This window comes from Anguilla anguilla, chromosome 3 (genome assembly GCF_013347855.1).
Source record: "Anguilla anguilla isolate fAngAng1 chromosome 3, fAngAng1.pri, whole genome shotgun sequence".
In the NCBI taxonomy this organism is placed as follows: domain Eukaryota; kingdom Metazoa; phylum Chordata; class Actinopteri; order Anguilliformes; family Anguillidae; genus Anguilla; species Anguilla anguilla.
Genome location: NC_049203.1, coordinates 65,119,669 through 65,140,726, shown reverse-complemented (window position 1 = coordinate 65,140,726; position 21,058 = coordinate 65,119,669). Strand labels below are relative to the sequence as shown.

Sequence of the window (21,058 nt, the reverse complement as noted above, 5' to 3'; positions counted from 1 at the left end):
GAAGAAAGAATATGCAGACAAATCTTTGTCTTAACTCGTTTTGTAAAGGACAAGGAAGGTGGTAATGAGGTAGCAATATTTTTTTCTTCTTCATTACATTGCAAAGGCACTTTATAGCCTACTTTGGTTATTTGGCCATTTTTAGGAAAATGCTTCCAGATACAATTACAGACACAGTACAATTTTCCTGGGATTGTTGTATCCCTCTCACAAGCTCTACTATCCACCATTTTAAAAAGCAGTGCAGTCATGTGACTCAGTGATTAATCGCACACCTTTTTTTTTTTTTAAAGGTTGATTGCAGCTTTTAGTAGTCAATTGATCAACTAATTGGTAGTAGCCCTACAGCACAGCGAGGAGTGGCGTTATCCTGTTGGATTAGGCCTCTTAAAAATCTGTGCCTGCACTAATGTCAGGGAAAGCTTCCGATCAATTCCTTAGTTCTTGCAGGGGGAAAAAAGAAGAAGAAGAAGAAAAAAACATTTCACAGTATAGATTGGCAGTGTTGCATGTGGTGAGTAATTCATTTTGAATGTCAGTATGGATCTCCTTGTCAATCTCTCAAACAAAGGAATCATTCCTTCGCATTGTTCCACATTTTCTGCTAATGGCAGAGCTCTCTGCGTGCGTCTCATTTTCTCTCGATGCGAAGACGGAAATTCGGCTGTAAACAGGAGAAGGGGGGGGACATTGGGAGGGGGGCTGGGCGGCGGGGGGGGAGGGGGGGGTTGCTTGACTCCTGTCCAGCTGTCCTCATCCCCGCGGTTCTTTTAGGGTCAGGAGTCCCTGGCATATAACAGATTTCGTCGAGTCTCTTAGACTCCCCCCCCCTTTGTACCGAATGTGTCCCGGGCAGGGCCTGCTCTTTCCACGCCGACGGACACGAAACAGACGTTCCTCTCCGAGCGAGGATGAAACGTTACTCCTTTTCCGAATACGAGCGAGAGGGGTGTCAGGGAGACAAAAAAGGCTCCTCTGATAACTTCCAGGCCCAAACGGTCCTTGCCGCCAAGAGCCGCCATTTTTGTTGACACTGGAATTGTGGCCGTCTGGATGATCTGTCGACGCGAAGTCGGTCACACCTGTTAAACAGATTGGGAAAGGGATGTTCACCAGTTTTCAAGGGAAAAAGCATCGTCTCGGAGACGACAACGTCTTCATTGCAGTGTTTTTCTACAGTTTCATTTTGAAACTGCATGAATTTTATCTCCTGTCTGGTGTTTGTGTTTCTGAAACTCGTGTTGTGATTGTTGGAATATGAATGAACTGGCTGGCTGTCACTCACGGTTGCTATGGCAGTCTCATTACTACAGGGGAAAACAACGTTTGAAATACAGATGTCCGCAGGTTTCACCATTGTACACTGCATCTACTGTTGTAGTTACACTATAGTTACACAGGTATTAGGGCCACATAATATGAAATGTAAGCCCATCTTTTACAGTAAAATGCTGTCATGAACATGGATATAGGATACAGTGAAAAGGTAGACCATTGTTTGTATTTTTGAAAATGTAATTGATCTGAAGAAGTCATTTTGACGCCATGGCAATGACACAATTCACAGGCTGGGCGGGCACGGTGGCATAGCGGTTAGCACTGTTGCCTCGCAAGCAGGAGGTTGTGGGTTCAAATCCGGGTCTGACCGGATCCTCTCTGCGTGGAGTCTGCATGTTCTCCCCGTGTTCGCGTGGGTTTACTCTGGGTACTCCGGTTTCCCCCCACACTCAAAGACATGCATGTTGGGTGCACCCCTGCAGTTGCCCTTGACCAAGGCACTGGCCTCAGAACTGGAGTTGGTCCCCGGGCGCTGCACTGCAGCTGCCACCTGCTCCTAAGTAACTAGGATTGGTCAAATGCAGAGGACAAAAAACCCCACGGGGTTCAATAAAAAAGTATATATCTAAATTTGGTCATTTTGGTTCTAAAATTGAGTAAAGTTCTCTGCTCTCTTCGTCACATGGGGAACTACACTGCAGCTAATGTTTTTGTACACATATTGTAACATACCAGGACATTCTCAAACTGAATTAGTTACGGAAGCTGCCCATATTCTACAAATTAACGAAGACATTCTGCTAAAAAAAGATAAACGAACAATGAAAATGACACAAAACATAATTTAAACAAGTGTCATAGCTAAATTGTTTTACTTCTAAATGTTCACAATAACCTTTTTTTTGCCTCAAGCAAACCAGTTAAAAACATTTAGCATGAACTTTGTTAGACTTCCCCTCTGACCACCAACATCTCTGGAGTTTTTAAACTGATTTTTACAGCAGTCACAATCAATCAATCCCCAGAATAAATATAAATACTGTAAATGCATCTGTCAGGAGACTGGTCAGTAGAATTATCCAAAATATAGCAGCCCAGGACAAAGAAACATTCAGAAATGCTCCCATGATAATTACAGTATGCTACAATCCATTTGCTTTTACGAGTGTGTGTGTGTGTGTGTGTGCGCGTGTGTGTATGAGTGTGTCTGTATGCATGTGTGTGTATGAGTGTGTGTGCATGTGAGTGTGTATGAGTGTGTCTATGTGTTTATGAGTGTGTGTGCGTGTGTGTATGTGTGTGTGTGCGCGTGTGTGTATGAGTGTGTGTGCGCGTGTGTGTATGAGTGTGTGTGTATGCGTGTGTGTGCATGTGTGTGTGTATGTGTTTATGAGTGTGTGTGCGCATGTGTGTGTGTATGAGTGTGTCTATGTGTGTATGAGTGTGTATGAGTGTGTGCGTACGCGTGTGTATGAGTGTGTGCGTGTGTGTATGAGTGTGTGTGCGCGTGTGTGTGTGTGTGTGTGGGTGGGTGGGGATGTTAATAGCGAATAAACACAGGTGAATTCAGATTTAGATTTTAATTCATGCAGCGCCAAGGCTAATTAAATTTTTATATGGCGTAGCTGCCTTTAAACAACAATTAAGTATGAAATAGATGTCAAAGAATACAAGATACAGTAATGTACCTTAATTAATTTATGCCTACTGTTGGTGATGTGTTATAGCAGCAACATGCCAGGAGGTCCAAAGAGCTTTAAACAAACAAACAAACAAAAAAATGGTGCTACGCATTTTGCTAATTCAATACAACTGAGCAGGTGTTTGCCATTTTATCCAGGGTCTTCCACTGATAATGGCCATAGCTGGTAGAACACTACTTTCATCAGTCTATCATTGTGAAAATTAATTCTTTTTTTTTAATAAGAATGATACTGGATTGATTGATGGACTGAGGAGAGGATATTACAGCTCTGGGTTAAAGTGAAGGGATGTGCACACACAGATAGTTTCAGTTCACACAGGGCACTGCGCTCTTGGTTGCTAAACTGAGGATGTAATTTTTCCACTTTCTACTTAAGGGCTATCTCTGTAATCATCATAATCAGGTATGCCAGCCTCTTGCTGTGTGGAAAACGTAACCGCCCTGTTTGGTTTAATTAGACGTGCCTTTGTTCCCCGTCTCAGACTTTAATTAACAAAAGGGAACTAAATTAAAGTCGTGTAATGAGATGTTATCCAAACTCCACATATTTCCCCGTTTCTCCGAGGGGGGAACCGGGGTGTGGGCAAGCGTAAAAACGCAGTAACGGTGATTTGTCCCTTAGAACTGTGACGGATCGTGTCAAGAGGACCACAGTCAACACCCATAATGATCATTAGAGGCGTCTCAACAAGACAAAGTGCATTTGAATTAGCAGCGAGGAGCCATTAACGCAAAGCTATTGCTGTTAGCTATCATTTGTTTAGCTCGGCATATTCCCATGCATGCAAAAAGCCTATTTGTTTAGATTATGCGCATCTTTATAAATGTCAGATGTCTCATCTGTGAAGCAGACCGGCTCCTTTTTTTTTTCTCATTTTCAGAGGGATGGAGGTAGAGAAGGGAGGAGGGGGTGAGGTGATAAATGGAAGATAAGAAGCAGATCGGGAAACAAATGTACCCCAAGGGCTGGGGACACCGACCATGCCTGGAATTCAGCAGAAATGCATCAACTCTGCGGTCTCGCTGCACGGAAGGTCTTTTCCGGCGATAAAACATTATCATTTTAGCGGCAGGTTTGTTTACGCCGCGTCGGTTGGTTTTCGTATTCGCGAGAAACGAAGCTTAATCTTTCAATGTCGTTTACGAACAGCTTCCAGTAACGATGACAGAGGAGACCTTTTTATGTCCAAGATGGTAAACTGAAAGTGTGGAGCACTTTCGCAAGAAGTTCGGGGAGCAATGTGAATATTGTATTATAGGAGCAGTTATACTTAATTGTTCTTGTTCGGTCCTTTAGGGTCATAATTATTATTTAACAGATATATTTAAATTAACAGTTAAACCTCCAAATCACATACGAATACAATCAATCTGAAGAGAAACATATAGCGTATAAAATAAGCACTTGCAAGATAGTTCCCTGTGCGTGCGTGCGTGCGTGCGTGCGCGCGCGTTTGGAAGGAGGAGGAGATCATATTGTTTCCCTATCAGCCAATGAGCAAGTGATTTGATTTGGATAATGAAACTGCTAATAATATTCATAAGAAATGACTCAATTGTTTTTGTAGCGTTGGGAGAATGTAAATCTTTAATTAAAAAGTTTCTTTCCATTTTTCTTACACTCAAATGTTATGAATGCAATTAAAAACTAATTAAAAAGAACAGGGGGAAAAAATGGCAGCCACCACAGACAACCTACACTTGCTTTTCCATTACTTCTTTTGTGCCAGAGTAGGCCTGGGCATTTGAGATAGAACGTGACAGCCAGTGATGCCAGCAGGCAGTCTGTGTTTATGAGGCTTGTGTTCAGAAGGCCGCAGATTTGAATCCCATATGACACAGAATGGGGCTGTTTCATTGTGAGGAAAGGGGTAGTTTCCAGGTACCCATTTCAGTTGAAGGATTCCAGTCAGGAAAATGAGCTGTATACTGGGAGTTCAATGGGCAGGGTGACACAGGGGGATTGGTGTCATGGTGATGAGATCTGGGCCATGTCCAAAACAGCCTACTTGCCCACTACTGAGTATAGAAGCCGAGCACACTGGTTGAGAAGGTTAAGTATTTTCTCTAAACACAGTGTACTTAAAATCTCTGGTTGAAACGATTTGTTTCTGAGGTTTGTTTCTTTGAGTGTATTTGGGAGCAGACTTTTCAGGAAGTAAACCATACTTTTTCGGAGGCCCCACAGAGAGGAAGAGGCGGAGACACCATTGGGGCCCATACATCAGAGAGGACTACAAGGGCCAGACATCTTAAGACACTTCCACAGCACCACTGGAAAATAGTACGGAGAGCATTTTTTGTTGTTGCATACTTCACATTGCATGCTAAAACGTACGCACCAAACAGTAGGCAGTGAGTTCAGCAGACTACTTATTTTAAGGAAACGGTATTTAGGAGGCTGTTTTCGGACACGGTCCTCTGGAAAACCATCGCCCAGTTCTATCCCTGATCCCCCCCCCCCCCCCCCCCCACCCCCCCCGTGTCCGAGAAATGTCGGAATTCCCGGATCATACCTTCTGGTAAAGTAATGGAATGCAGAACTAAACTGAGGAGTGGGCCCGTTTTATGTGCAATTAAGCACCGGCATCGTTTTACGAGTCTACCCCAGGTTAGAAGCGCGTATGAAAAAAAACCTAAAATCATGTCTGGAGGTCTGGACTTCATTTGGGAAGGGGAAGCTATGACTTGTTATAACTTTGTTTCCTCGTGAAAAACTTTCTTTTTGGAACATGTGCTACTACTATGACCACACATGATGTCAGTCATTAAGGGGGAGGGGGGGGAGAGAGAGAAATATCTCGGGCAGGAAGGACATGAATATGTTAATGTTCCAATCTGCGTAGCAATCTGTGGAGAGCAGAGAAATGAGGAGAACCCAGCTGACACGTTTCAATCTGCATCTTCAGCTGCTGACCATAATGCTGCTGGCAGCATGGTCATTTAGTCGCATTTGGGTACTGATATGAAAGCCATTTGTGCGAAGAGTGAAACAGGGACGCACGTACCCACAGGAGGAAAGAAGAGAGTTTGTCTGCGGGACAAATTTGCATTTATCTCATATCATGTGATGATTGGAGATTTGAGGGAGGGAAAAAAAAAAAAAACATTATTTTTTTTGCCCTTGAAATAAACACATGTAAAATTCGTGGGAGGTCACGGTATAACGACCTCATTATTTCACAGTGACATCGTCGACTTGGTCTATGACCTCAGTGAGATGAGGTCTGCGCTCATCATAAACTCAATAATCTTGGGCGTCTGGATCTCAGATCCACAGATGACATGCTGCGGTGAGACATCCTATTCGCCGGGCCTCACCAGACTCGTTATGAAAGCCTCACGCATCTAATGTTCAATTCGTTAATGAATTAGTAATCCGACATGGTGATTGCAGAGCTTCCACAATGACCATTGTGATTTTCAATAACCACTTTCCACCCCAAAGGCTCTTTGGCGTTCAGTCAAAGCAACACACAACCAAAGGGATGCTTTATGAAAGAGAGACTCAATGATAGTAAAGGAAAAAATAAAAAAAAAAGCAATGAAACAAAGCAATGCTTTACAATGGCTAGCTGTAGGCCCTCTCAAGCAGTGCACTCGTGGTGATATAGAGCGTATCATAAACCTTTACTCACAGCCTTGGAAAGATGGATAGATGTAATTAAAAAGACAATAAAAACGATATGGCGTGTTTCATTATTTTAACACGCGACACTGTGCCTTTATAGGGAGTTTTGTTCTGAAGAATCCCGCCTTCTCGCCATTTCACGCGCGGAGCAGAAATTACCCCACTGATGCGGCCGCAGAAGCAATAAAGCACGCGTTATGGCGCACCAGCGGGGCGCGCGATAACGGCACTTCCTGAAAGGCGGGTCTGAGATCGCTGCGTACGCGGCGCCAGGGCAGAGTTTTTCACAGACAGCTCCAGGTGCGAGTCTAACATGTCGGAGTATCTGTTTTTAAAAAATTTCTTTTTTTTTTTTCAAACGGAGCCAACAGAGAGCAGAAGCGGACGGAGACAAGGAGATTGCGTCACGTGACATTAATTGAGGCTCGGTTCCCGAGAGCCTGACAAACGAGCGAACGCTCTTCCTGTGACCCGCTCATTATTAAATTATAGCGGAACATATTTTCAAATACAAAAATGAAATGTTTTAAACAGATGTCACCGCGACTGTTTGCACGCTGTAACTGGCGCAGTGTTTCATCTGACTTCTGTTAACATTTACAAAACATGTATAATATATATATAACAGGGGTGTGGAAAAGAGGACCACATCTGTTTATGGATTTCATGCCAATTTCTGCTCTCAAATAATCAACCCAGTCATTTATTTAGTAATCCATGGTATAGCTACATTTCTTCATAAGTTCACAAAGGAACAGTTGAAGAGTGCTCCTGTGTCCCAACCTGAAACATCCTGTGTTCTAAATCTGCTGTTGAACCAGCATCAAGTGTATTCAGATAATTAGTTAATTTGGCGAGTATAATCAGAGACAGCAAAAACCTGCACACACCGGCCTTGCAGGAATGGAACTGCCCACCCCGATAGCCAGCATGTTAATTTTTTCTCCATGTATCAAACAATCTAATTCCACTCTCCCGTTAGCCTACATTACATTACATTACAGGCATCTAGCAGACGCTGTCGTCTAGAGTGACTTACACAACCTTCACACAGCATTTACATTGCATCCATTCTGGATATACACGGAAGCAATGCAGGTTAAGTCCCTTGCTCAAGGGCACAGCGGCAGTGTCCTACCCGGGGAATCAAACCTGTGACCTTTATGTTACAAGAGCAGTTCCTTACCCATTATACGACACCGCCGCCCATGATCCAACGGTACTGTGGGCCCTCGACCCACAGTTGAGGAGCCGCTGCATTGTGATGCCATCAGCTTGTCCATTGTTCAGTTACCTGCACACAGGAAGGGGTTAAACTACAGTGTCATTTCATTATGACACCGCCGTTGGTGAGAATGAAGTGGCGGTGCACTGCCCAGTAAATCAGAAATGACACGACTACCCATGACCTCTAATGAGGACTCTTACTAAGATGAGCATCCGAGCTCCAGGTTCATTAAATAATGTCCTTCAGCAAAAGGGCATTCAGTTGATTTTAAGGTTTGATTGTCTTGTCTTATCCGTTTTCTATATTCACACAATAAAGGGATCGGTGTTAATTTAACTCTCATAAAGTTCAAGAGGGATCAAGTGTATTCCATCAGAGCTTAAACTACTTTTTTCGAGCTGACTTAATGCCAAACATTATACTGTTCAACCTCCTATTGAACCTTCCTTTGGAAAAGAAGCCCGCATAGCTAAATTATCATAGTTCATTTAACATAACATACCGCAAACAGTCATTTTCACACTCAGTAAAATGTATTTCACTGATCAGTCAGACAGGGGTGCTGTATTGGGAGGAAGAGTTAGGACTATTCCAAGGACTCTCACTGACAGGGGCCTTCAAAAAATTAATTTTTAAAAAAGGATTTTAGGTTGGCCTGGGGTGGTGGAGCCCCATGTGAGATCATGGGGCTCAAAATCCCTGGTGGCACGTCTGGTCCTAGGACAGTTTCACACAGTTCCACACTCCTGTTTTTCTAGTAATTTAATGCCATTTATTCCTTCTTTTAATACATCTAGTCAAGTAACTTATTTGACCTGTTGATAATTTTACATTTTTTAGAGTGTACTCAGAAACTACAGCCACTCAAGAACACTTACTTGGACAAACACATTTGGGGATGGTTGAGAGTGGCCACCTTTGTCTGTCTTTTTGTAGTCTGACCACAACATCAGGTCAATAGAACCTTTACTACTGATTGCATTTATTGATTTTAAGCAGACTTTTGACGTTGTTAGTCATATTATTCATTGATTGCATTTGTATGCATCTTGGAATCATGCAATTAAGTGAAGAGTAAGAAATTCACCACCATTGAAACCACAGTGTAACACACAGCTGAGTAATTCATGGGAGCCATTTTGCACCAGATCACTCATCAGAAATCTGCTGGAGTGGAAAGAGAAGGCTACAGAAGGAATGTGTGTGTTTAAATATGTACAATGTACAACTGAATAGTTAGAAATGGTGCATGACAGACAGACAGACAGACCGGCAGACAGACAGATAGATGTATAGACAGATACAAATAAAGCAATATATAGTATACATTCATGTGTATGTCTTTGTGAATAATTTCTATGTATATACGTATATCTCGGTGAATAATTTCTGTGATCGTCCAGTCTGCGTGTATAATGTGCATACATATATTCATACCGTGGACTGAATATGCAGATTTGCAGTTTTATGACGTGTGAAATTTGTTTTCCAGCTGCCTCAGTCTACGACAGCATTTCATTATGTGTTGAACACTTTAAATTGATTTTTTTTTTTTTTACCGCGGGAAAGTTTCTGTATGTTTACGGAGGTCGTAAAACCTCCGTGGAATAATATTAAAGCAGGATCAGATCGCACTTCAGACAGTCTGGAGCCCATTCAAGTGGAAGAGTTCAAACGGTACCTGATTGATCGCGATATGGGGGGAACGATGACATCAGCGTTCTCGTTCATTTAATGGCCGAGAGGCTGCTTTGCAGTTCTGCTTCGGTTTTATACTGGTCAGAGAGCGCCGACCCCAGAAATTACCCTTACAAGCAGACATTTAGTGGACGGGTGAGTCGGGGCACGACTGTGGCTGCCAGGTGTATAATCCAGGTGCTTCCCGTCCTTGTTATAGGTGATTATATGGTTGCTTTGATGTCGGGCGCACAGGCACGTGCCAGCTATTGGCAGGTGAGATTAACGGTTGCTTGTGTTCTCTTTGTGCGCTTTTTTTGAATTGTTAAAAAAAAAGCACAGGTGTGATGTGCACGTAGAGGCCCGACTGGGTTGGATTAGTAGAATTCACTCTTCAATTCTGGTAATGAAGAAAAATGAAACGCATCGGTTCGGCTATGTAAGCTTGTTGATATGTGTGGGGCTGGACTGGTGAGTAAGCCTTTGAGCACCGCTGCTGAAGACATTTCCTCCTCCATTTAGCACAGAAGGGGGAATGGTACTATGTACATTTCTGGGCTCATTTTGCATACTCTTATAAACAGCTTAATGTATGTTATTTCTGAGATGCTACAGTAGAATAAAAAAAATCAAATAAATTGCAACAAAAGAAATGTTTCCTTTGGTCAGTGTCAAATTCTGGATTTTTACCGTTTTTTTTTTTTTGGTTTGTTTGTTTAAGCAACATTGCCATCTAGTGGTGTATTTTTTCATACGGATTGTGAAGGCAAGCATAAAGAAAAACAGAATTGTCTAGAAAATAATTACAGCGCTGTAAAAGAAAATCCAATATCTGCCAAATGCTGCATTTTTTTTCAATTATTTCCTTAACAGTTTACATTCATTTTATAAATTATTTTATAAATCATGGTAAAATGAAGTTGCAAGGGGATTAACTGTCAAGCACCAGTCAAATTGAAACGTTTTTAAATATGAATGCATTTGCTTTTCCTGCGACGATTTCGTCTTGTAGGGAACTGTATATAGCATTGACTTTCTTTCCCGTTCGTGCTATTTGGCCACCCCTTACCGGGCCCTTTTCTATGTCCCTTTTCATCAAGACTTCTCATCACCTTTTCCAAACAATGGAGACATCCGGCAGATGAAGCCGAAAAATGCTTCATCCAAGCAAAAAAATGTGCGCTATATTTTATGTGACGACTGGGGCGGACAGCTGCGCTGTCTGACTGTCAGTTTCCTCGGAGCAGTCGGCACGGCAGTCTTGTTTAGCTTGGCTAAGATCTTCTTCGCGGGAACCAGAGACAGCATGCCATTCGGCTGCATTGTGTTCTTCTGCTCGACGGCCAGTGCTTAAGCAGAGACGTTAGACATATACCGTCATTATGTTCCCGAGTCGCGAAGAGAGACGTTTCTCACCGGCAAACGGAGGCACCTCTGAACACGAGACGGCTCGCAAATCCAGCCTGCCTCTTTTCATCTGACGGGGGCTCTCTTGTAGATCAAACCGTTCAGAGCATTCGGAAACTATTTCTTGGATAGTATTTTCAGTGAAAATCATAATTATTTTCTTGGCTGTCTCCGCTCCCTTTTGCCAATGGCAATATTTGGACCGGGATATTTCACTGGGGCACTGACAGCTCGTAGCTTTTCAGAGTCGCGGCGGGAGTGGGCGCCCGGCCCGCGGAAGTGGCGCAGATTGATTCATGGAGACTCGGGCTGTAAATCGCTGAGCAGGAGAGGAGGCCAGAGGAGGATCAGGTTGCAGGAGGCTCAAGGGAGTCTGAAACCTGTTGCTGAGGGAGGTTGCAGGAGGTGCTGAGAAGTCTGAAACCTGTTGCGGAAGGAGGAAGCAGGAGGTACTGAGGAGTTTGAAACCTGTTGCTGAGGGAGGTTGCAGGAGGCGCAAGGGAGTCTGAAACCTGTTGCAGAGGGAAGCCGGATGTCATGGGAATTGTTCACTTCCTTCTCCTCTGAGTCCAGTGGCACGCTGATGCTTTTTTGGGGCACAAAGAGGGAGCTTTGATCTGGGAGCTTTGATCTGTCTGACGCAGTCTGAGAAGGGGTTGAGAGGTCTGAAGTGAAGGCTTTTTGGGGGAGGCCAGCAGTGAGGGGGGGGGGGGGGGTGGCAGTGGTGTAGGTGGAGGGGGGTTTGCTCTTTGGTAGGAAAGATAGGAGCTTCATCCAGTCTGAAGTAAAGTGAACTTAGAGGTTCCTCTGGTTTAAGGAGAGCAGCAATGAGTCACTGTGCCCTTTCATTCCAGCATCCGTATGTTTGAGGTCCTCTTGAACAAGGTGCATGCCACACTGTCCATAGCTCATCCCACCACCTGCAATGAGCACCACTACAACAGCGCTGAAATGGACACCACCACCGCCCCCTACTGACCGAACGCCATCCCAGCGCTCCAGGTAGCTCTCCCAAGGTCGCACAGCCCATGAGATTTGTGGACGGGGTGGGGTGGAATGGTTGGGGTGGGGGGGGGGGGGTGTTAAAACCTGAGTAATAGGACACGGCGTTCAGAAGTTCCAGGGGGGCAGAGCTCTTAAGCGTCTTCAGACCCCCCCCCCCCCACATCGACAGCATTCCATTCCACAGCAGTAAAGGCCCGCCCCTGCCCCTTCATCAACGGCCATTTATCTTCTTCGTCTCTGGTTTTTTTTTTTTTTTTTTTTGAGTATCCTGCGGTAGCTCCTCAAAGGAGGAAGAGGGGGCGGGGCCACATGTGCGCTGGCTGGGACCCGCTGACGTTTCGGGGTCCCAGTTGTGGCCATGACTGACCGATTCCAGACGAGGGCCAGGGGTAGCCCACAGCATCATCCCAAACAGACAATGTCCTTTGCAAGGAAATCATGACCTTGGTCTGGAATCTATTTATATATATATATAATTTTTTTTTTTTTTTCTTCCATCGTGGTTGAAATATGATATTGAATACTTTGTTCTTTGACATCTCCATGTAAAAGGCAGACATTAAGCCGCACATACGTCAAACCACAGCCCGGTTTATAATGAATATTTACTGCAGAAGGCCATCTCAAAGCATTCATCTATGACACTGTGATATTTTTTTCTGGGGAGGGTGCTTTTGGTCTTCTAGTAATTGCGAGTATACATAATGCATAAGTTAATGTACTTTTCCCTTCCATTGGTATTCATAGGGTCTAGTTTTGTGTTTCCAGAGCCATGCCAGCCTTTTGATTCATGGACACAGTATAATAAGACTGGGTTTAAGATTTATGAAACGGTTATCGGTACGAACGCCGCTGACCTGGTGCTGTTCCTCTCTCGCTCTCCGAAACGCGGCCCAGACCCGGGGCACCAGCTGCTTGGGAGTCCCTGAGCCGCAACTCCGATTCAGGACCTTTTTTTTTTTTTTCTTCGAACGAAAACACACATTCCCTGCGCAATGGCCCAAACTTCCCTGGTAATGTTAGCTTCTCCAAACAGCAGAGACGGGCCTCGGCTGTGTGTTTATTGCTTTAGACTACAAAGCGAGGTCCGCCCAGTGACAGAAGGTTGCAATTTTGCCAAGCGTTTCCAGGAGTCTGGAGTTCTAATGGCAGTTGGGTTTTGAATTATTTGTTTAAAGGCTCTTGCTGAATCTTCGTTTTTTTCTGTTTTTTTTTTTTTTGCAGCCCATGTTGTCCTTTGAATAAAACATCAATACTTACATCCTTAAGCTCTCAACTGAAACCCAGAAATGATTAATGTGTGTGCATGGTTTGAACTTAACACTGGCGTTACTTAATTCAGCTGTCACATTTTTGACACTCAACATGAATATGTATTTGGACGACCTCATTTGGTGGGAATGCTGTGAATGCATACAATCCTTTTTTTTCCCAATGAATTTTATAGTGATATTCATGAACTATATTTTTACTATAAATGTATTAATACGAACATCAACATAGCAATACTATTCAAATACATTTCAGTATAAGAGGCTCTTTGAAATATGATAACACACTTTTTACCCGTAGGATTAAGTTTATCTTCCTTATACTGCAGGGCTGCTCTGTATCGCAAGGCTGTCCCCAGGACACTACATTACAGAACATTTTCCACAATAATGAGCAGTTAGTTTAATTGGTAGTTATCTGGCTTCATTCCTTGTGATTAAACAAGCCACTATGCAAATACACGAAACAAAGTTCATTAAGTTACCAACTGTGCCTGTCTCACAAGCTGGTTAGTAAGAATGAGCACGTCACGTTTTGTCTCACAGGTAATTTGGAAAAGAAATGTAACAGATCAATTGAGCGCATTAATCATTTGCTCGTATCAGTTAACATTCGACTTAAACTCTAATCCCATTAGAAATACATTCTTTCAGAGATTACGGAAAAGATGATACATGCATTGCAGGAAATTGATTCAATTCCCTTCTCCTGTAAAACGCTGAATCTCAGCAGGTTTCGCTGTTCTCCGTATGGACAGATACCCGATAGTTTATTGCCTACTTGGTATGGAGATGAGAAAGCCTGGTTTCAGAATGATGTGGTGCTGCTAGTGTTGTGCTAACAAAAGGTATTCATTCTCTGTGTTTTTCTTTTAATCTTAGCATCTTATTTTCTCTCTTCCATGTGCAATGAATCAAACATGAACCCATGTGAAGAGGAAAGAGTTAGTGACAAGTGCTTCATACACCAAAAGACATGTTAAATTGGATAAACATTAAAAAAATTTTACTTCAGTTTCTTACATCTGTGCTTTTTAGGGTTTCACAGTTGAACATTTTTAGGTTCATTTGAAAGAACCTAAAAATTTTCAGTTGAGAAAACCTAAAAAGATATCGGAGTAACAACCTGAAATAAAATTTTAGGTTTATCAAAATGAAACATTTTTTCAGTGTATGAGGCAGCCACTCAGGGCCTTCACACTAGCCATGGTCATTAGAGAAAAAACTTGGTGCTTTTTTTGGACCTTGCTCAAGGGTTACAACAGCAGTGTCCTATCCAGGAATCGAACCAGCAACCTTTAGGTTACAAGACCAGTTACCCATTATACTACACTGTTATTAGTTAGTTAGCAGTGTGCATAACAAATGAAAGATTTGCCTGAGTCTTAGTTTGGATTCAATGCTCTGTCTTTGCAATCGGAATGCAACGATGTTAGCAGTACGCCACCAAAGATGTCTCCCAGTCTAAATGGTAAATGGACTGCATTTATATAGCGCTTTTATCCAAAGCGCTTTACAATTGATGCCTCTCATTCGCCAGAGCAGTTAGGGGTTTAGGTGTCTTGCTCAAGGACACTTCGACACGCCCAGGGCGGGGTTTGAACCGGCAACCCTCCGACTGCCAGACAATCGGTCTTACCTCCTGAGCTATGTCGCCCAGTAGTCTCTCAGTAGGGCTCCTTCTGCCCTCTGTGACCTCGGCCTAGCTCGGTGTGGAAGCCTGTTTGTAGTGTCTAGAGCTGGCAGACCGGCCGGGTGTGCAAAAAAAGGGCACCGATTCTGCCCGGGGCGCGATCCGGCTCCGACTCCTGTTAGGACTGACATTCACCCCGCTTAATTAAGATCCTGGTGAACACGGATCATGTTAACGGAGGGAGCAATTTAATCACTCCATCTGACTGTTTTGGAGTTCCAGACGCTCAGGGAACGATCTGTTCCTTCTTATCCCGCATAATGGCCCCAGTGAGCCTGAGTCAGACACCCGCCCACCGCTCACTGAAGAACTAAAACTGGCCTGACTGCGTTTAAAAAAAAAACCTTAAAAACGTTTGGGGAAAGCGTCCTTTTGGAAAGCTATGGGGAAAACAAACATAAAACTCCCTAGTTCTCTCAAGATAAGCATGCAACTGTAACCATGGTAGCCACTGGACTAGTCACGTGCAGTTCACGTTTTCATCATGTAAGGGGGGGGGGGGGGGTTGCAGTGATATGCATACAGGGAAGCTCTACCTTGTTCTCCCATTTCGTACATCTAATTATTTCCGTACTCTCGTCTGAATGCTATGGCAACGCACTCGGAACAAACATACGGAGCCCGACGACAGAAGCGTGAGCACTCTTCTGACACACTTAACCATGAGCCGGCAACAATTTTTCCACTCTTAAAAGCCACACATAACGCTGTACTGCTCTCTCACTGTAGGACACTTGATAAGAACTAGAGGGTCCTCACACAGTGGTAACAAGAGCAGCCCTGGCCAAGATAGCGATGAAGCCGACTGTACTCCACCTCTGTAGACTTCCTGTCACAGTCTGCTAAAGACATAGATCAGACCTGTACCACACCTGTGTACCTGCGCTATTGGACTGCAGCCTGCAGCCTGCAGCCTGAATTGAGGCAAAACCTTTTCTGATTGGCTAGTTTTGGAAGCCCCATTGTCTTTAAAATCTGTTACCTGATTTAGAAAATGAAAAAAAGACAAAATCCTAACTTCGCTGATAAGCATTAGATTAATGTGCTGTTCTAAAAATACAAAATGAGAAGTAATTTGTGAAAATAAATTTTGACACAGTACATAAACAGGCGAGGGTGCAGCTGCCATTAAAGAGACTTCGCGGTGGCAGATGTGTTGTTCTTACCTGTTCCGCTCTGACGTACAGTTCTGTAATGGCTAATGAAATCTGACAGTGTACAGCTGTACCACAGGTCTGAACCGCTAGTGTGTGAGCAGGTATTTCCTCTGATGATTAAACTCTACACGCAGGCACATTCTAAACATTTTAAAATCTAAGAACTAAGGACAAAGTGACTTGACTACCGAGAAGTCTCTGTTCTTAACCTCAATGTTTTGTAAATATGCACATAAATGCCATTTAAGGGTGTTGATAAAAAATCTGTGGAAATTGAGACTGCATTTGGTAAACAGCTGAAAATTAGGTTAAGCAATCGTCGTTTCTGTACAGAGGTCTGAATTCTTTGGCCGCAGTTGGTATTTTTTGAGGGGGAAAATGCACTTCCTGTTTGACTTGTGACTTCCTGCTTTGCACTGCAGCTCTGCTGGGGGATGGCATTAGGCCTCTATCTCCTCTTTGAGTGGCAGGAAAAGGTGAAAGCTGCAACTCGACCTTCACTACTCCTCCTCCTCCTCCTCCTCCTCTGATAAGGCCACCCCCCCACCCCCCGGCACTGGTGTGATTACTCAGGTCTTTCCCTCCCTCGGTTTAGCACAAGGTCAGCTTGTGTTTATCTGCTTGCCGCCTGTTCTGTGACCCCCCCCCCCCCGAACGTGTGTGGCGATGTGACACTTTTGGATTTTGCCGCGTGATTTAGTGTAAATGGAAAACGGGCGAGGTCGCGGTAACAGTTTGATGAAGACCCCGACGTGTCATCTGAGGTCCCGTTACACCGGAGACTACAAATCCCAGACTGCTGTCACTCAGCAATGTTGGGGGGGGGGGTGTTGAATGTTAATTAATTTGATGATGAGGATTGCTGCAACGATGATGATGTGGAAGACAATGAAAGTTGCCATGACAATGCCGATGATGTTGATTATGACAGCGATGATTACAATATCGCATGTTATGTTTTAGACTTATTGGCAGTAATATTTTAGTTTGGAGGATTTTATATATACATATTGTAAATAATGTCATATCAAGCCCTCTAGTGTACCACTCACTATCATTAATAACAGTAATCAGTAGTTTTTTTATAGAAACTCCAAAAACAATTGCCACCACTTACTACCACTAACGTCAAAGGTTATACAACACACGTCACTTGTCGTAAGTGAACATAAGTGTTCATGAAAGATTATTAAATCCAATTAGCACTTAATAAATCACCCTGGGAATTGAGACCGTTGTAATAATGGATGCATTATGGCGGAATTTTTACCTTTTCCAGGTCAGCCGCATCGTTCATAATTCTTCTCTGTCAGGGTCACCGCCTCAATCCCTCAATCAGCTGCACTTCTAGACTTCAGAAGGATCCATCGCCGAAACATAACCAGCACAAATTAAGTACGCAAATGATCAAGGGAACTTTTAACATCAAAGCATTTAGTACAGGATGCATTTACTGCAAGCACAGTCATCTTTGCCGGAGAAATAGAAGATATCGAGACCAAAGCAAACAGAAAACCTCTCCAGCTTCCAACAGAGAGGACTGAGTATCAATGGCAGGTTTACCTCACCTTTTTTTGTGATTACATGGTAAATCCGCTTTCAAAGGCGGTCATAATCAGAGCGCAAATACGCGGCTAAGTCCAAAATATAAAAGTGGACGTGTGCCGTTTCATTTCAAAAACGTCTGGCCGTTTAAAGCAAATATAATGTTTTGTACGGGGAACCCGCGTATCTCACGAGAGCAACAGAGCAGCTCTGACGAACGATATTGGCCACGGTTCTGAGCTTCGTCTTAATCCCCACTTTCAGCGAAGTTTCACATCAAACGAGTCTGATTCGCGAGACCGATAAAATAATGGGAAAACTTGGCAGAGAAACCGGGGGAATACACGGTACGCTAAACACTAAACGCTGCTTCAGCCACGTTTCTCCTTTACTCAGATCAGACTCCCTCATCTGCCTCTCTTTGTGCTTGACCTCTGCGTCAACTTCCGCTTCCAGTGTTCAAAACACCGCTGATTTTCCATCTATAAACTGTTCATTAATGTTAATCTACTGTCAATTAATCTACTTGATTAACTTACGTTTTCAGTCAACAGGGGGACCGAAGATGTTGATTTTCTCCTTCAGTCTATTCACACATCATTATGGTTTTTCATTAACGCTGCGAAACATTTCTTAAACAAAGTAATGACTTTGGCAGTCGCTGAAATGAGCTGGAGAAAAAAAAAACCCCAAAACAAATATATTATTCAACAGACAAAGCTGACTTCAGATTAAATAGAGGATTGAAACTCTTTTGTGGATGCCTTCATCTGTAGTTTTTATGTGTGTGTGGGCTGATAAGATTGTCCTGTGAGCTGAATTGGCCGGGTAGAGAGAGAGAGAGAGAGAGCTGTTTAAGATATAGGCCATGTTTAATGGCATTTTAGAGATTGAAGCTCTACTCTTTAATCCCTTACAGGGTCTGGTTGTCACTGGAGACAATGTCCCCGTTTCTACAGTCAAAGTCCCATTCATTGTCCAGGCATAATTGCCATGAAGATTTAAGCACAGGAAACGGTTCCATTTTCTTTCTGGACGTTTTTGCTGAAAGGGGAAGTTTGGATTAGTGTAAATATACGACACCGGTCCCTGTGCTGGCTACTGTATCACTTTCTCAGGGGCATTTTTTATATGGGCCAGAACCTTGGAGCTAATCCAAGCCCTCTCTAAAGATGCGCTCAAACTGAATGGCAACTGATACCCAGTTGCCCGTACTTGTTATCGCTGCACTGGCGTAGAGTGTGTCAACAGTCGATAGTGATTCAAGGTCTTTAAGGAAATGTGGAAAGCATCAAGTTTCAAAAGTCAGATGGGGTTCATATAGTGGGCAATGCTAATTGTACCTGTGAGATCGTTACATTACAGGCATTTAGCAGATGCTCTTATCCAGAGCAACTTACATTGTATCCAGTTATACAGCTGGATATATATATACTGGAGCAATGCAGGTTAAGTACGTTGCTCAGGGGTACAATGGCAGTGTCCTACCGGGAAATCGAACCTGCGACCTTTAGGTTACAAGACCTAAAGGTGACCCCGTGACCCTGCTCAGGAATAAGCGGGTATAGATAATGGATGGATGTATAGAATAATCATTTCTCAATATTAGCAGAACATACCCTCAGAAAATAAGAGATTTTGACATATCACTGTGGGAGAAAATCTTCTGGTTTACTCTCGTGCAATAATGAAGTGTCAAGAATTGTATCACATTTAAACCTGATGTCAGTTCTGTTTCACGCTCAGGAATATTACGAGGTGGTTCTAAACCACAACAAGGCTTTAATTTATTTTAGAATCAAGAGACAGATCTTCTTTGTGTGACACACCCATGTCAGCAACATTCCCCAGCCCGCAGTGGCAGAAGACCTATGGTTTGGGGGGTGGGGTGGGGGCGGAAAAGGGGAGGCGGGGGGGGGGGCGGGCGGTAGGTCTTCCTGAGCTCCTAGTTTGCGTTCCCATTGTTGCCGTCCTGCTGAGCATGACCGTGAATCCTGATTGGCAGGTCGATGGCAGATCATCACAGAATAATGGCATTCCATTTGGCCTAATGGGCCTTATCTTTTCCAACCTGGGAGGGGAAAAAAATAAAGACAATTCCACCCCGTTAACTGAAATAAAGTAAATTTCCCCTCTGCAAATGAAGCTGTCAGCACATCCCTATATATATATATATATATATATTTTTTTTTTTTTCATTTTCCTTTATTGAAATCTGGTGTCCCGTTTATCTCTTCTCATTCCAATTTCATTTCCCGCAGAGAGTCGGTATGGCCACCGAAGCCCTTGATTTGTGCACTTAGCGGTTAAGTACATCAGGGCGATGATAGCCTGTTAAAAAAAATAAAAAAAACCGCGACCTCTACTTTTCCTGGTCCGCCTGGCGTTCCAACCGGACCGTCGTCGGCCGGAACGTTACAGATGGGGAAAATTGGATTTTCCCCCTTTTGTCCACCCCTTTGCACCCGCCGGCTCGAATCCCGCCACTTCCCCCGTCTGATTTATTTAGCCTCATTGTGTCGCGCGCGGCCAATGCAGCCCCGGGCTGATTACTGTACACGCACGAGCCTCGAAGGTTGGGCTGATGGTATCTGTTCCTATAAATTGTAATCAGGCTCAATAAGACTCCATGGCAGGGGAAAGAGAGGGAGGGAGAGAGAGAGAGAGAAAGAGAGTGAGAGAGAGAGAGAGAGAAAGTGGGAAAGAGAGAGAGAGAGATGGAATTGGCCTGTCCTGGGTCGAGAGATACCAGGAGTTCATCTGAGAATCTCCTTTGGATGAACTCCTGCTCAACGTTCATCACGGATCGTTTAAAAAAAGGGGGAATATTAATATTCATTCAACGCGGCTGGCATGGAAACAGACAGAGGAACCGAATCGCTGTTGCGTGGCCCTTACACTCCCGAGCCGAGTATAAGTGCCTGTCCGCGTGAGCGCGTTTGCCTGTCACCACTACAACGGCATCTGCTCTGGTTCCACCGAAGAGCTATGACACAGACAGTAAGTGTGCCTGGAGGGTATTCATACATTTTCATAGTCTACCTTTCCCTTGGGTTTTTACAGCGCTTCTCAAATCTTTTCCCCCGCTGCATCAATGGGCGGTTATTTCACAGCTCGAACATTAGTAAATTCTCACCCTGTTGCAACGACGTCCGGAGAGGCATTAATTTTTTTTTCTTCTTCTTCTTCCCCCACATCATACACTCTCTCGGCAACGTAATTGCTTCCATTATCACAGTGTCTTTTCGAGCAATTAACCCGAACTGCTCCGAACAGGGGGAGCGGGGATTTAAACCCATTTTTTTCTCGTCGAGAATCAGGCCCAGCTCTACGGGAAGGGAGAGTGACAGCACGGCGGAAGTAGAACGTCGTGTTCTGAACCGACATAGTCGCGCGCGGCTTGGCAAGCTGCTGTTCCCCGCGGCGCTAGCGCCTTACCGAGATGACGCTAACGCTAACGC

The 21,058-nt window shown here is 43.9% G+C and overlaps 1 long non-coding RNA gene across 2 annotated transcripts; it reads right to left on the bottom strand.

Moving 5' to 3' along the window:
* Positions 1–7,800: 7,800 nt before the first annotated feature.
* On the bottom strand, positions 7,801–17,994 carry LOC118222829. 2 transcript variants are annotated; one of them, XR_004764336.1, is made up of 3 exons: positions 17,621–17,994; positions 17,323–17,404; positions 7,801–7,908 (listed from the first exon to the last, which is right to left on the bottom strand). It is a non-coding gene; the product is annotated as an uncharacterized LOC118222829 (long non-coding RNA). The 2 variants fall into 2 exon arrangements; XR_004764337.1 differs by having other exon boundaries at positions 17,323–17,399.
* Positions 17,995–21,058: the final 3,064 nt, after the last annotated feature.